This window comes from Sapajus apella, unplaced genomic scaffold (assembly GCF_009761245.1).
Source record: "Sapajus apella isolate SASKATOON/1434 unplaced genomic scaffold, GSC_monkey_1.0 scaffold146, whole genome shotgun sequence".
Lineage (NCBI taxonomy): Eukaryota > Metazoa > Chordata > Mammalia > Primates > Cebidae > Sapajus > Sapajus apella.
In genome coordinates, this window is record NW_022437086.1 from 1,229,315 (window position 1) to 1,245,154 (window position 15,840).

Below are 15,840 nucleotides of genomic sequence, written 5' to 3' on the forward strand. Positions count from 1 at the left end.
TGTTGAGATTACAGGTGTGAGTCACCATGCCTGACGCTGCTGGTGAGTTTAGAATGAGGGAGAAACCTGTCAGTTCAAGAGCAGCCTGTGGGCAGGACTGAGGGAAATCCCCATTCACTGCCATTCCCTCCTGCTCTGTGTTTACCAAGTGGTCACAAATGTGGGCTGGCTAGGAGAGGGCTCAGGGTGCCTGAAAAACAAAGAAAAGCACCCTGACTGCCAAATCCCAATCACTTTGGCTGACAGGAAGCAAGCCCTAGGCAATCGCTCTCAAGCAACCAACACAGAACTCACATAGTTTAAGAACAAGGTGCTCCTAGTTCCTTTTACAGGATAACAAAACGGCAGCCCCTAGGAATGTCTCCAAGCTACCATCATCTCCCTCACACCCTCACAGGGTCCCCAGTCACTGGGAGCTGGCCTAGCTGCTCCCTAAAGAATCTGCATATAAGAATCATTTATTTGGCTGGGCACAGTGGCTCACGCCTGTAAAACCAGCACTTAGGGAGGCCAAGGTGGGCGAATCACCTGAGGTCAGGAGTTCGAGACCAGCCTGGCCAACATGGCAAAATCCCATCTCTACTAAAAATAGAAAAAATTAGCCAGGCATGGTGGTGGGCATCTGTAATCCCAGGTACTTAGGAGGTTGAGGCAGGAGAACCACTTGAACCTGGGAGGTGGAGGTTGCTATGAGCTGAGATCACACCATTGCACTCCAGCCTGGGCAACAAGAGCGAACTCCATCTAAAAAAAAAGAATCATTTGTTCTACCCTGACCCCACAGGTTGGATAGTTCCAGCTTGCTGGAGTGGGAAGTGTCTGGGCCCCGGGAGCACTGTATCATGGGAGCACTCACTTCCATCTGCTTCACCTGCCTACTGTCTGGGGCAAGGGGACAGTGCTCCCAGTGGAGAGGCTAAAACTACTAGAATGTTTTTTATTTTTTATTTATTTATTTTTAAACCAGATACTGAGGTGTCTTCCCTTCTCCCTCTATTCAAGAAACAAGTCCCAGCCCCCAGCCACCCCCCTGCTTTCCAGGCCCGGGGGACATCACTGCTCAGGCCCACAGGCCACTCTGCTCCGTGCATTGGCTGCTGGATGGAACCAGTGCAGGTCGGTCTACCCCAGTCCCTCTTCTGTTGTCAGTGGGTTGGGGTCTCAGGTGACTTTTCTTTTCACGTTCTCTCAGACACTGAATCTCCTCTTTTAGCTAGCCTCTTCTGCTAGAATTTAGGCAGAAGGTTTAACTCAAGCCCCGGCAGTCATACAGGTTCAGTCGCAGAACAAGGCTCAGAGGCCCCAGCCCAGTGCCTTTTCATTAAAACACGTTCTTTGCATCTTATATTACGGTTAGCAAATCTATGGTGAAATCTTTCTTCCTCTTTTTGGCTTGTTAAAAATATCAGTAAAGCATAACAGGAAATATGAGTGGAAACATTCAACATTGTAAGTACCTTCCAAGTATTGACAGTTCCAGATAGGTAAGGCCTATATAAAGAAAAAAAAAAAAAATCTAGGTATGCGATGTTACAAATGTAATAAAAAACCAAAAGGGACTAGGGTATATCAGATAAAGCCTCAAGCAAAAAAATCAGTGGGCAGCTGTGTGGAGATTTCCTCCTCACAGTATCCTCTAGGAAACAAATGCCTCAGAAGTTAGGAACTGTAATACTGACAAAATTAACACTTTCCAATGACAAAGGAATTTCTGTGCAGTGTAGGAAACTGACCCACTACAGTGCCTAAAACACCAGAGCTAGAAACAAAATTTTCTTTGGTTAACAAAGTTTCTGGACATAATATTTTGAGGAACTAAAAGATGGAGGATTCTACTTGACAGCAATGAGGTAGGTATTCAGAATCCAAATGTTTCTACAAACCCTCCCACCTCAGGCACTAAAGAATGAGAAGACAAAAGTAAGCTTCTGATTTGAAGGGCAAATTGGAAATAAAAATAATAACAGCTAAACTTTACTTTTTTCTGTGCATCAGGTTGGTATTAAGTTCCTCCTCATCAAATCACACAATCTCTTGAGGAGGTATTACTCTTTTTTTTACAGATGAAGCAATTGAGGCACAGAGAAATGAAGTAATTCATAGACTGGTATTAAAATGGGACACTTCTGTAGTACTAGATTGAACTTCATTTTATTTTATTTTATTTTTTTTTTTGAGACGGAGTTTTGCTCTTGTTACCCAGGCTGGAGTGCAATGGCACGATCTCGGCTCACCGCAACCTCCGCCTCCTGGGTTCAGGCAATTCTCCTGCCTCAGCCTCCTGAGTAGCTGGGATTACAGGCACACGCCACCATGCCCAGCTAATTTTTTTTGTGTATTTTTAGTAGAGACGGGGTTTCACCATGTTGACCAGGATGGTCTCGATCTCTTGACCTCGTGATCCACCCGCCTCGGCCTCCCAAAGTGCTAGGATTACAGGCTTGAGCCACCGCGCCCGGCTGAACTTCATTTTAAAAGAATCACTCTAGTTGCTCTGTTTAGGCTGTAGTATGGAGTCTATAGCTATAATCCAGGGAAGAGATAATGATGGCTAGGACCAAGGGGATAGAGGCAGAGATGGTGAGAAGTGGAGGATTACCATTTTCTTTCCTAATTACATATAGATATCCTAACAGATAGGATGTGGGATGTGAGGGACAAGGAGAATCAAGAATGACTCCAAGGTGTTTTACCAAAGCAACTACCAACTAGAAACATGGAGTTACCCTAAGTTGGTGGGGTTTTTCATTCAATACTTTAAATATTTCACTCTGTACGTCTTAGAGCAACGAGACAATAGAAATCTAGAAAGGGTAACCAAAATAGAAAGGAAGAAGTCAAATTATCCTTGTTTATAAATGATATAACCTTGTATTTGGAAAAACCAGGACTCCACCAAAATCTACTAGAACTGATTAATACAGTTGAAGGAGAAAAATCAACATACAAAAATTAGTAGCATTTCTATATGCCAGCACTGAACAATCTGAAAAAGAAATCAAGAAAGTAATCCCATTTATAACAGCTACAAATAAAACAATTCTCAGAAATTAAAAAAAAATTCTAAAATGTATCTGAAACCATGAAAGACCCAGAATAACCAAAGCTATCCTCAGCAAAAAGAACAAAACTGGAAGAATAACATTACCTGGCTTCAAATTATATTATTACAGAGTTATAGTAAGCAAAACAGCATGGTACTGGCATAAAAATAGACAAACAGACCAATAAAAGAGAATAATCCAGAAACATATCCAGACATCTACAGTGAACTCATTTCCAACAAATGTGCCAAGAACATACATTGGGGAAAGAACAGTCTCTTCAATAAATGGTGCTGGAAAAACTGAGTATCCATATGCAGTAGAATGTAACTAGATACTTGCTGGGCATGGTGGCTCACACCTATAATCCCAGCATTTTAGGAGGCCAAGGCTAGTCGATCACTTGAGGCCAGAAGTTGGAGACCAGCCTGGGCAACACAGTGAAACCCAATCTCTACTCAAAATACAAAAATTAGCCAGGCATGGTGGCATACCATTGTAATCCCAGCTACTCAGGAGGCTGAGGCATGAGAACTGCTTGAACCTGGGAGGTGGAGGTTGCAATAAATTGTGATCACAGGACCCTTTTCACAAGATGGCGCCGAAAGCGAAGAAGGAAGCTCCTGCCCCTCCTAAAGCCGAAGCCAAAGTGAAGGCTTTAAAGGCCAAGAAGGCAGTGTTGAAAGGTGTCCACAGCCACAAAAAAAAGAAGATCCGCATGTCACCCACCTTCCGGCGGCCCAAGACACTGCAACTCCGGAGACAGCCCAAATATCCTCGGAAGAGCGCCCCCAGGAGAAACAAACTGGACCACTATGCTATCATCAAGTTTCCGCTGACCACTGAGTCTGCCATGAAGAAGATAGAAGACAACAACACACTTGTGTTCATTGTGGATGTTAAAGCCAACAAGCACCAGATCAAACAGGCTGTGAAGAAGCTCTATGACACTGATGTGGTCAAGGTCAACACCCTGATTCGGCCTGATGGAGAGAAGAAGGCATATGTTCGACTGGCTTCTGATTACGATGCTTTGGATGTTGCCAACAAAATTGGGATCATCTAAACTGAGTCCAGCTGGCTAATTCTAAATATATGTATATCTTTTCACCATACACATGCCTCTCTGTCAATTTCTGGTTGGGTGGGAGGCCATACACAGGAACTGTTGTTGTAACTTGCCCACTGCTTAGGCAAGACTCCTGTTCTGCTTATCCTTTTGAAACTCACCCTGCCACTCACTCCTCCATCCCTGATCATTCCAGAGATCTTTGTGACTAGCGTTAGTGTCCTAGGAAAACCAGAACTCAGAGCTTGCCTCCATGGTTGAGGGTAAACAAAAAGCTTTACAAGAACCCCTTTCATCCCTCGAAGAGGCTGTGTGTGAAACCAGTGCCCAGAGTTTGAAGCACGTTAGCATCCATTTCAGGGGAGTGTGGGTTGGCTGGCTTTCCAGTAGCATTTTGTCCTCACACACCCATTTGCTATGTCCAACCGGTCTGTCTGCTTCCCTCACTCCTTGCCCAATAAAGGACAAGGACTTCAGAGAAAAAAAAATAAATAAAATAAATAAATAAATAAATAAATAAATAAATAAATTGTGATCACACCACTGTACTCCAGCCTGGGTGACAGAGTGAGACCCTGTCCAAAAAAAATAATAAAAAATAAAAATAATAACTGGACCTCTGTTTTTTTCCATATACAAAAATCAAATCAAAATGAATTAAAGACTTAAATCTAAAACGTCAAACTATGAACCTACTAAAAGAAAACAACGGAAAAACTCTCCAGGACATTGCACTGAGCAAAGATTTCTTGAGTAATACCCCACAAAGACAGGTACCCAAAGCAAAAAATGGACAAATGAGATCACACCAAGTTTAAAAACTTCTACACAGCAAAGGATACAATCAACAAAGTAAAGCGACAATCCACTGAATGGAATAAAATATTTTTAAACTATCCATTTGACAAGCAATTAATAAACAGAATATATACAGAGTTCAAACAACTCAATAAGAAAAAAATCTAGTAATACAATTAAAATATGGGCAAAAGATCAGAACAGACATTACTCCAAAGAAGGCATGCAAACAGCAAGCAGGCACATGAAAAGGCACTGAACATCACTCATCATCAGAGAGATGCAAATCAAAAATGAGATATCATCTCAGGCCAGTTAAAATGGCTTTTATCCAAAAGACAGGCAATAACGAATGCCAGTGAGGATGTGGAGAAAAGAGAACCCTGATACACTGCTGGTGGAAATGTAAATTAATACAACCACCATGGAGAACAGCATGGAGGTTCCTCAAAAAACTAAAAATGCAACTACCATATGATCTAGAAATCCATTGTTAGGAATAACCCAAAAGAAGTGAAATCAGTAAATCAAGGAGATATCTGCACTCTCATGTTTGCTGCAGCACTGTTCACAATAGCCAAGATTTGGAATCAATCTACGTGTCCATCAACAGATAAATGGATAAAGGAAATATGGTACATATATATAATAGTTATTGAGCTATAAAAAATAATGATCCTGGCCAGAAGCAGTGGCTCACGCCTGTAATCCCAGCACTTTGGGAGGCCGAGGAGGGCGGATCAAGAGGTCAAGAGATCAAGACCATCCTGGCCAACATGGTGAAACCCCATCTCTATTAAAATACAAAAATTAGCTGGGCATGGTGGCGCATGCCTGTAGTCCCAGCTACTCGAGAGTCTGAGGCAGGAGAATTGCTTGACCCTGGGAGGCGGAGGATGTAGTGAGATGAGATTGTGCCACTGCACTCCAGCCTGGCGCCTGGCAAAAGGGCAAGACTGTCTCAAAAAATAATAATAATAATAACGATCCTGTCATTTACAATAAGGTGGATGGAGCTGGAGATCATTATGTTAAGTTAGGTAAGCCAGGCACAGGAAGACAAACTGCATGTTCTGCTTCTTTGCGGGAGCTAAAAATTAAGATAGTTGAACTCATGGAAAGAGAGAGTAGAACAATGGTTACCAGAGGCTGGGAAGGGTAGTGGGTAGGTGGGGGGCAGGGAGGAGACAGTTAATGCACACAAAAATATAATTCAGTAGAAAAAATAAGATCTAGCATTTGATAGCACAACAGGGTGACTACAGTCAACAGTAATTTACTATATATTTAAAAATAACTAAAAAGTATAACTAGATGGTTTGTAATACAAATGATAAATGCTTGAGGTGATGGATACTTCATTTATTCTGATGTAATTATTACACATTGTATACCTGCATCAAAATATCTCACATACCCTATAAACATATACACCTACCATGTAACCACAAAAATAAAAATTAAAAGCATAATAAACACATAAATATTTCACTCCTCTCTCTTCTTGCTTGAATGTTTTCTGTGGAGAAATTCAATATTACTCTTATCCTTGTTCCTCCATAGGTAAGGTGTGTTTTGTCCTCTAGGTTTTTTCAGGATGTTATCTTTGATTTTCTACAATTTGAATATGATATGCCTAGGTACAGATTTTTTGGCATGTACGTATGTATGCATGTATGTGAGATGGAGTCTTACTCTGTCACCCAGGCTGGAGTGCAGTGGCATGATCTCAGCTCACTGCAAGCTCCACCTCCCACTTTCAAGTGATTCTCCTGCCTCAGGCTCCTGAGTAGCTGGGATTACAGATACCTGCCACCAGGCCTGGCTAATTTTCATATTTTTAGTAGAGATGGGGTTTCACCATGTTGGCCAGGCTGGCCCTGAACTCCTCACCTCAAGCGATTTACCCCCTTCGGCCTCCCAAAGTGCTGGGATTAACAGATGTGAGCCACCAAACCTGGCCTTTGATATTTATTTTGCTTGTTTTCTTAACTTTCTGGATTTGTGGTTTGGTGTCTGTCTTTAGTTTTGAAAATTCTCAGCCATTATTACTTCAAATGTTTATTCTATTTCTTTCCCTTTTTTCCTCTGTTATTCCCATTGTGTGTATACAGTTATATATAAATGTATGTGTATTACATATTTTTTTTAAAAAGATGTTTCTTATGCTTCATGAACTTATGTATCATCTTTGCGCAGGGGCCATGTTGTGCAATCTTCTCTGTACTATTCCAATTTTAGTGTATGTGCAGCCAAAGCAAGTACTTAAATATATATAATTTTGTAACTGTCCCACAGTTTTGGATATTCTATTCTGTCTTTTTCTTTTCCTTTTTTGTGGAGTCAACAGATCTCTTTGTTGCCCAGGCTGGTCCTCAACTCTTGGTTTCAAGTGATCTTCCCACCTGGGCCTTGTGAAATGCTGAGATATAGTGTGAGCCACTAAGCCCTGCCATGTTTGTCATTTTCATTCTTTTTATTCTTTGCGTTTTAGTTTTAGAACTTTCTGCTGATGTATCTGCAAGCTCATTGATTCTTTCCTGGGTTATCTATTGTCTTTTCCAGTCTCCCAATAAGTCCCAAGGCATTCTTCATTTCTGTTATAGTACTGCTTATTTCTAGTATTTCGTTTGGGTTCTTTCTTAGAGCTTCTATTGTCTACTTACATTACCCATCTTTCTCGCATGTTGTTCACTTTTTCCATTAGAGCCTTTAGCATACTCATCATAATTATTTTAAATTTCCAGTCATAATTCCAAAATCGCTGCTATATGTGAGTCTGGCAATGGTTCTGATTCTTTCTAGGCCTCATGCAACTTTGATTTTGACCTTTTAGCATGTTTTCTAAGTTTTTGTTGAAATCAGATACGACGTATTAGGTAAAAGAAACTGCAGTAAATAGGCCTTTTGTTTGAGGCTTTATGTTTATCTGGCTAAGAGTTGGGTTGTGTTGACTGTGTGACTGTAGGTTAAATTTTCTTTAGTGTGCTTTTTTTAAATGAATTTTTATTTTAGATTCAGGGGTAAGTGTGCAGGTTTATTACAAGGGTATTCTGCGTGATGCTGGAGTCTGGGATACAACTGATCCCAACACCCAGGAAGTGAGCAAAGTACACAATAGGCAGCTTTTCAACTCTTTCTCCCCTCCCTCTCTCTCTCCCTCCCTCTCTCCCTTCACCCCTCCCTCTCCCCTCCCTCTGTCCCTCCCCCCTCCCTCCCTGTCTGCTTCTCTCCTCCCTGTCCCCTTCCTCTCTCCTTTACCCTTCCTCTCTTCCTTCCTCTCTCCCCTCTCTCCCTCCGTCTCCCTTCCCTCTCCCTCTCTCCCTCCTCCCCTCCCTCTCTCCCTTCCTCTCTTCCTCTCTCCCCTTCTCTCTCCCTGCCTCTCTTCCTCCTTCTCCTCTTCCCTTCCTCTCTCCCCTCCCTCTCTCCCTTTCTCCCTCCCTCCCTCTCCCTCTCATTTCCTCTCCCCTCACTCTCTCCCTCCCCCTCTCATTTCCTCCCCCCTCCCTCTCTCCCTCCCTCCCTTCCTCTCTCCTCTCTCTCTCCCTCCCTCTCCCCTCCCTCTCACTCCTCCTCCCTTCATCTCCCCTCCCTCTGTCCCTCCCTCCCTTCTTCTCCCCTCCCTCCCTCTCTCCCCTCCCTCTTTCCCTCTCTCCCTCCATCCCTCCCTCCCTCCCTTCCTCTCCCCTTCTTCTCTCTCCCTCTCTCCCTCCCTCCCTCTCTCCTTTCTTCCCTCTCTCCCTCTCTCCCCTCTCTTGCCGTCCCCAGTGCCTACTGTTCCCATCTTTATGTCCATGAATACCCAAAGTTTAGCTCCCACTTATGAATTGGGAACATGTAGTTTTGGGTTTTCTGCTTCAGCATTAATTGACTTAGGATAATGGCCTCCAGCTGCATCCATGTTGCTGAAATTGCATTCTTATTTTTGTATCTCTTCTTGTTTCTTGGTTTCCCTAAAAACTCCTTATTAAAATAGGGTCTGAAAATTACAGTTCGTCTAGTAGTAATCCACCACCATCATACAGGAGACTGATCGGTGTGGTGGTAAGGTGTCTGTGTGGTGGGGGGAATATCCTATAATCAGAGTTAGTTCTCAGTCTTTTAGTGAGCCTGTGTGCCTGGGCTGACAAGTGCTTCTCACGTTACCTTCTCCCGCCTAAGGTGGGACTGGAAGGCTAGAGGGCTGCGGTTGGGTGTTTCCCTTCTGATACAGTTTGGGTATTTGTCCCCTCCAACTCATGCTAAAATGTGATTCCCAGTGTTGGAGGTGGGGCCTGGTAGGAAGTGTTTGGGGGCCGGATGCCTCATAAAGGCTTGTTGTCTCTGCACTAATGCGTGAGTTCTTACTCTATTACTACAGTTCTCACAAGAGCTGGCGGGAGAGCTGGTTGTTAAAGAGTCTGGCACTTCCCTCCCCTCTCTCTCTTGCTCTCTCTCTCTCCATGTGATGTGCCTGCTCCCCTTTGCGTTCCACCGTGAGTGACAGCTTCCTCAGGCCTCACTAGAAGCTGAGCAGATAGATGCTGCCACAATGCTTCCTGCACAGCCTGCAGATATGTGAGCCAAATAAACCCCTCTTCTTTATAAACTACCCAGTCTCGGGTATTCTTTTATAGCAATGCAAAATGGACTAATGAATCTTTCTCCAGGTCAGTTAGGCACTGGTAAAGCAGAAAATGAGGCTTGATAAAATAGTTTGCTTTGAGAGCAAACCATTGCTAAGGAGTGCTCCAACTTATTTCAAGATGATTATTTCCCCTTCTCCCTACCTGAAGCTTGAGGAGATTTTTCTCAGAATCTGGCGAGTTTCCTGGAGGTAACCTGTGATTCTCAGTAATTTCTAGTTGTACTTTTGTGGGGAGAGTGATGCCAGGGATCTTTTATTCCACTGTCTTGCTGATCTCACACTCTCCCCCTAGTGTCTTTATTTTCTCTCATGTTCTTCCTCCCTAAGGGAATCTATCTCTTCTGCAGAGGTGGAGTGGGGTATCGAGATAGACATCTGGAAGTCTAACTGTTCCTACACACAGTGTCAACCCCCCTATGTTTAGTATCAGACTTCATCCCTTTCCACTAATTTGTAATACTTGATGTTTCTAATTCCCAAATATTTGTCGGGTTCAGGGTGAACTGGCTTGCTTCTTGTCCTTTTGCTTTCTTATATCCCTGTTTTTCAGGCACATACATTAGGTTATCTTCCAAATGACTCAGTGCCTTACCATTTTTACATTAGCTTTCCATCTTCATACATTATGTTTCGAGAATGACAAATGAGTTTCGGGTTGCTAGTTTGGTGGTCTCTGAAAAGTGAGACATAAAAGAGATGTACTAAAGTTACAGAATCCAGTAGTGCCAGTTTTAAGGAAACATGTTACCAGGGTGCACACACAGTACATATACTCTCTGAGGTCCAGGGGACTTGTGGCTGGAGGCCGCAAGGGTTTGTGAGGCTGGAAACCACCACTATGGGAATGCAAAGTTAAGAAGTACACTCCTATCAGGAAGTAAATTCCATGATATGCAAGGGAAAAGAGGAGGCATGTAATTCTCATAATCTTTAGGTTTACTATTAATTATTTACAAGAGACTGGAGCTGGGAAAAAGAGACTAAAGTTGTTTAAGCCCCTCTCCTCCCCAGTTCTAATGTTCTATGATTCTGAAGGAAGTTTCTCAAAGCCTAAGTAACACAGAGATTGCTTTCTTGTTTCCACACCTGACCTCTCTAGCAGGCCTTTTGGGTATTCTGCCTAACGACCTAATGAATTACAGAGGTTACTGCACTTTCCCAATCTTCCCTAGTACACTACATAAGACCTAGAAGAAATGCATATAAAAATGTGGGCTCTATATACAGTATTTAACACTGCTTTACAGCTTTTACTTATGGCAGTGGTGGTATGCTTCCATACAAGAGGCTTTGGCTGTCAACAGACACCATTACAAAGGAAATAATTCAAATATAAAAGTAAATTGTATTTGCTGCTTTGGGTTTGTAAATGGAAATCAGGTTCAAGTTTTTGGAAAGGGGTATAAGTAATTCCACTATACGAACAGTCTTCAACTGTGGGATTACGTAGAATACAGAGATAGAGAAGGAAAAAGAGTTTGTCTAAATTGCTTATTAAGTTTCAAAAAACTAAGAGATTCTGAGCATTGGCTAAAGTGAGCAATGTGTCATATTGTCATCTGTCCTCAGGCCACTCCAAGCTTTCTTACAGTTGCTAAGCCCAATGCCACTTCACCTGTTGCCACAGCCTCACCTATACAGTCATCTCCTGGTATCCACAGGGGATTACTTCCAGGATCCCCTGTGAATAACAAAATCCACAGATGCTCAAGCGCCTTATAAAAAATGGTATAATATTTGCACATGACATACACATATCCTCCTGTATACCTTAAATCATCTCTAGGCTACTTATAATATACAATGTAAATGCTATGTAAATAGTTGTTATTCTGTATTGTTTAGGAAACAGTGACAGAGTCTGTCATGTTCAACACAGATATAAGCATCATTTTGCCCCCAGATATTTTCAGTCCAGGGTTGGTTGAATCTATGGATGTGGAAACCACAGATACAAAGGGCTGACTATAGCAACAATTTATAAATCAGATGTAAACAGGCTGGGCGGGGTAGCTCATGTCTATAACCCCAGCACTTTGGGAGCTGGAGGCAGGCAGATAACCTGAGGTCAGGAGTTCAAGACCAGCCTGGCCAACAAAGTGAAACCTGTCTCTACCAAAAACTACAACAATTAGCTGGGTATGGTGGTGGGCATCTGTAATCCCAGCTATTCAGGAGGCTAGGGCAGGAGAATCGCTCGAACCTGGGAGGCAGAGGTTGCAGTGAGCCAAGATCACACCACTGTACTCCAGCCTGAGCAGCAAGAGACTCCATAAAAAAAAAAAAAAAAAAAACTTAAAGTCAAGTCTCAGTGCATCTTAAAATAAATGCCATTAACATTACTTCTAGACTGCAAATCCAATCTTCTCCAGTCCCCAACCTTCGGGCAGGTTTTGTGGAAAACAATCTTTTCAGGGACCAGAGGAAGAGGTAGTTTTGGGATGATTCAAACGTATTACATTTACTGTGTACTTTATTTCTATTATTATTATATCATGATATATAACGAAATAATTATACAGCCCGCTGTAATGTAGAATCAGCGGGAGTCCTGAGCTTGTTTTCCTGCAACTAGATGGTCCCATCTGGGGGTGATGGGCAACACTGACAGATCATCAGGCATTAGAACCTCATAAAGAGCCCACAGCCTAGATCCCTCGCATGCACAGCTCACAAAAGGGTTCGTTCGTGCTTCTATGAGAATCTAATGTGTTACTATTAATGCAAAAATCACAATTACTTTTGCACCAACCTAACAGAGCAAACAGGAAGGCAATGGGCAAGTGCTGATAACTAAGCAGTAACGAATGAAGCAAAGAAAGAAATAGAAATTCTAAAGGCAGACAGAAGCCTTAAGTCTTTAGTAAAGAGATCAACAGTTCTATACCCTATATAAGGAGAAGACAGGCACCTTCTCTTTATAACACACAACTGCCAGTTTTCTTTTGATGAAATAAAATTTCAAATAATGATCAGTAATTTATTGTAAAAGGCAGAAAATATGTGACCAAATGCAGAAGTGTTTCTATCCTAAATCATCAAGATTCAGTTCCTTCATGGTGAAAATCTATCCAGAAAGTTAACTTTCCAGAATGACTCATTTCCCAAGGGTTTCAGACAGCCAAGATTTTACAAATTATAGAAAAAAATCATCAGAAATGTTATTAAGCCAATTCTGTACTTGGCTTAATCTTATGAAGAACATGACCTTGTTTAACCCTCTTTAAGTGTGGGATAGATCTAGTGACTGGCTTCTAACAACCAGAATTTGGCAAAAGTGATGAGATGTTACTTCTGAGATTAAGTTATAAAAAGCCTGTATCTCCTGTCTTGGGCACTCTATCTTACTCTACTGCTTGCTTGCTCTGAGGTAGGCCAGCTGCATGTTGTCAACTGCCATAAAGAGAGGCTCATGTGGCAAGTAACTGACATCCATCTCTAGCCAAGAGCCAGCAAAAACCTGAGGCCTGCCAGTAGTCACACAAGAGAGCTTGGAGGCAGATCCTCTCCCAGCTGAGCCCTGGGATGACTGCAGCCTGGCGGACAGCCTAACTGCAAGTTCATGAAAGATCCTGAGCTAGAAGCATCTAAGTAGCTTTGCCTGGATTCCTGAACCCACAGAACCGATGAGATAACACATGTTTGTTGATTTAAGCCATTAGTTAAGTTTTAGAATAATTTATTATGCTTCATATATAAATCTTACAGATTTTGGTGTCAGGAGTAAAGTTCTGTTATAACACATACCAAACATGTGGGAAGGGTATTAGAGCTGGGAAATAGGAACATCTGACTAGAAGCTGGAGGCAGGGGGATCTCTGTTACGTGGTTGCAGAAAATTTATCAATGCAATTTTACAGTGATGTAGAAGGTAATGTGCCAAATGAATTAGATGGTCTACCCAAAAAGATTCCAAGCAAAGTTACTGCCTAGTTTCTCCTTGGTGTTTATAATAAGATGTAAGAAGAGGGAAATTTAGTGAAAGACTGTTTAAAAGAAAAAGAAGCCTGGACACAATGATTTTGAAACTGGAGGTGAAAATGCTCAGCCTCGCCACCTTCAACACTAACCGTGTGGCAAGCTCACATTTCCTTCACTCATTCTGCTTCCATCATCAGAGCACCTTCTCTACCTCCAACTCCCTTGCCTCTCCTTCATAAGGACCCTGGTGATTACTTCAGGCCCACCAGATAATGGATAATCTTGCCATCTAAAATTCCTTAATTACATATGTAAAGTTCCTTTTGCCAGATAACATGACATATTCACAGATCCCAGGAATTAAGATTGGACATTTGGGTTTTTTTTCAACTTTTATTTAGATTCGGGGGTACATGTGCAGATTTGTAACAGGGGAATACTGTATGATGCTGAAGTTCAGGATATGACTGAACGTGTCACCCAGGTAGTGAGCATAGTACTCAACAGGCAGTTTTTCAACCCTTGCTCCTCCTTCCTCCTTCCACCCTCTTGTAGTTCCCAGTGTCTACTGTCCCCATCTTTATGTCCATTTGTACCCAGTGTTTACCTCTCACTTACAAGTGAGAACATGAGGTACTTAGGTTTCTGTTTCTGCATTAATTTACTTAGGATAATGGCCTCTGGCTCTATCCATACTGTTGCAAAGGACATGATTTCATTCTTTGTTATGGCTGTGCAATAGTCCATGGTGTCTATGTACACATTTTCTTTACCTAATGGAAGTGGACATCTTTATGGGGCCATTATTCAGTCTACTACTTGCAAGTAATAGATAACTAATGCATTATACTTAGAGTTTCTGCAGTTTATAAAGGGGAACACAGGGATGAACAAAGTGCCACAGAAATACCCATCATATAGCCCTCACAAACAAAAACCTCATACATGTCTTTCAATTTTAACACAATCGGTTATGGAGGAAAATGCTCTGATTCTTAGAGATATGTACTGAAGAGACATAGTATCTGCAGCTATCAACTAATACCAACAAAAAAACCGTGTGAGAATACATACACACAGAGAGAAGATAAAGCAAATATGGTAAAATTTTAACAATGATTCTCTGTTCAGGGTATATAGGTATTTATGGTACTATTCTTCCCATTTTTCTCCATGAAAAAGTAAAGGAAAATAAAGTTTGAACACAACAAATGTATGACCCATGCAAAGCTCACTGTAGTAGATTATAAGAAATATGTCATTTGCAGGCTGGGAAAAGTGGCTCACACCTGTAATCCCAGCATTTCGGGATTCCTGCTTGAGGCGGACTGTTTGAGTTTCAGGAGTTTGAGACCAGCCTAGGCAACATGGAGAAGCCTCGTCTCTACAAAAATTACAAGTATTACCCCGGCATGGTGGCGCATGATTGTAATCCCAGCTACTTAGGAGGCTGAGGCAGGACAATTGCTTGAACCCAGCGGGGGTCAAGGCTGCAGTGGGCTGTTATCATGCCACTGTACTCCAGCCTGGACAACAGAGTGAGATCCTGTCTCAAACAAACAAAACAAAACAAAACAAAAATATTGGCTGGGGATCCCAGCACTATGGGAGGCTGAGACGGGTGGATCACTTAAGGCCAGGAGTTCAAGACCAGCCTGGCCAACATGGTGAAACCCAGTCTCTACTAAAAATACAAAAATTAGCCACCACATGTTGTAGTGCATGTCTATAGTCCCAGCTACTTAGGAGGTTGAGGCAAGAGAAACATTTGAACCCAGGAGGCAGAAGTTGCAGTGAGCCGAGGTCATGCCACTGCACTCCAGCCTGGGCAACAGAGTAAGACTGTCTCAAAACAAGCAAACAAACAAAAACTATATAATTTGTGAATGGGTTAAAACCGAGAAACTGAGAGGTTAGCAAACTACTCTGTAATGAAGTCCGGGGTAAATATTTTAGATTCTATGAATCACAGTCTCTATCCCAACTACTCAACTCTACTGCTTCAGGGCAAAAACAGACACACAAAACATTTCAATGATTAAGCATAGTATGTTCTAATAAAACTTTATTTACCAAAATGTATAATAGGGCCAGGGTGCAGTGGCTCAAGCCTGTAATCCTATCACTTTGGAAGGCCAAGCTCAGGAGTTCAAGACCAGCCTGGGCAACATGGTAAAACCCCATCTCTACTAAAAATATAAAACCTAGCTGGGCATGGTGGCATGTGGTTATAATCCCAGCTACTCAGGAGGCTGAGGAAGGAGAATTGCTTGAACCCAGGAAGACAGAGGTTGCAGTGAGCTGAGATTGCACCACTGCATTCCAGCCTGAGTAACAGAGCAAGACTCTGTCTCAAAAACAAACAAACAAAAAAAACCCAA

At 42.2% G+C, this 15,840-nt stretch overlaps 1 protein-coding gene, 1 non-coding gene and 1 pseudogene across 10 annotated transcripts in view; 1 reads left to right on the forward strand and 2 right to left on the reverse strand.

Annotated features, from left to right (window-relative positions):
• Positions 1-15,840, reverse strand: part of TPST1 (tyrosylprotein sulfotransferase 1) — a 130,439-nt gene that overhangs the window by 7,138 nt on the left and 107,461 nt on the right. The gene's annotated exons all lie outside the window — the stretch shown is intronic.
• Positions 3,628-4,592, forward strand: LOC116540930 (annotated as a pseudogene). Its single transcript, XR_004264646.1, has one exon. The product of XR_004264646.1 is annotated as a 60S ribosomal protein L23a pseudogene (transcript).
• Positions 7,066-7,176, reverse strand: LOC116540952. Its single transcript, XR_004264655.1, has one exon. It is a non-coding gene; the product is annotated as a U6 spliceosomal RNA (small nuclear RNA).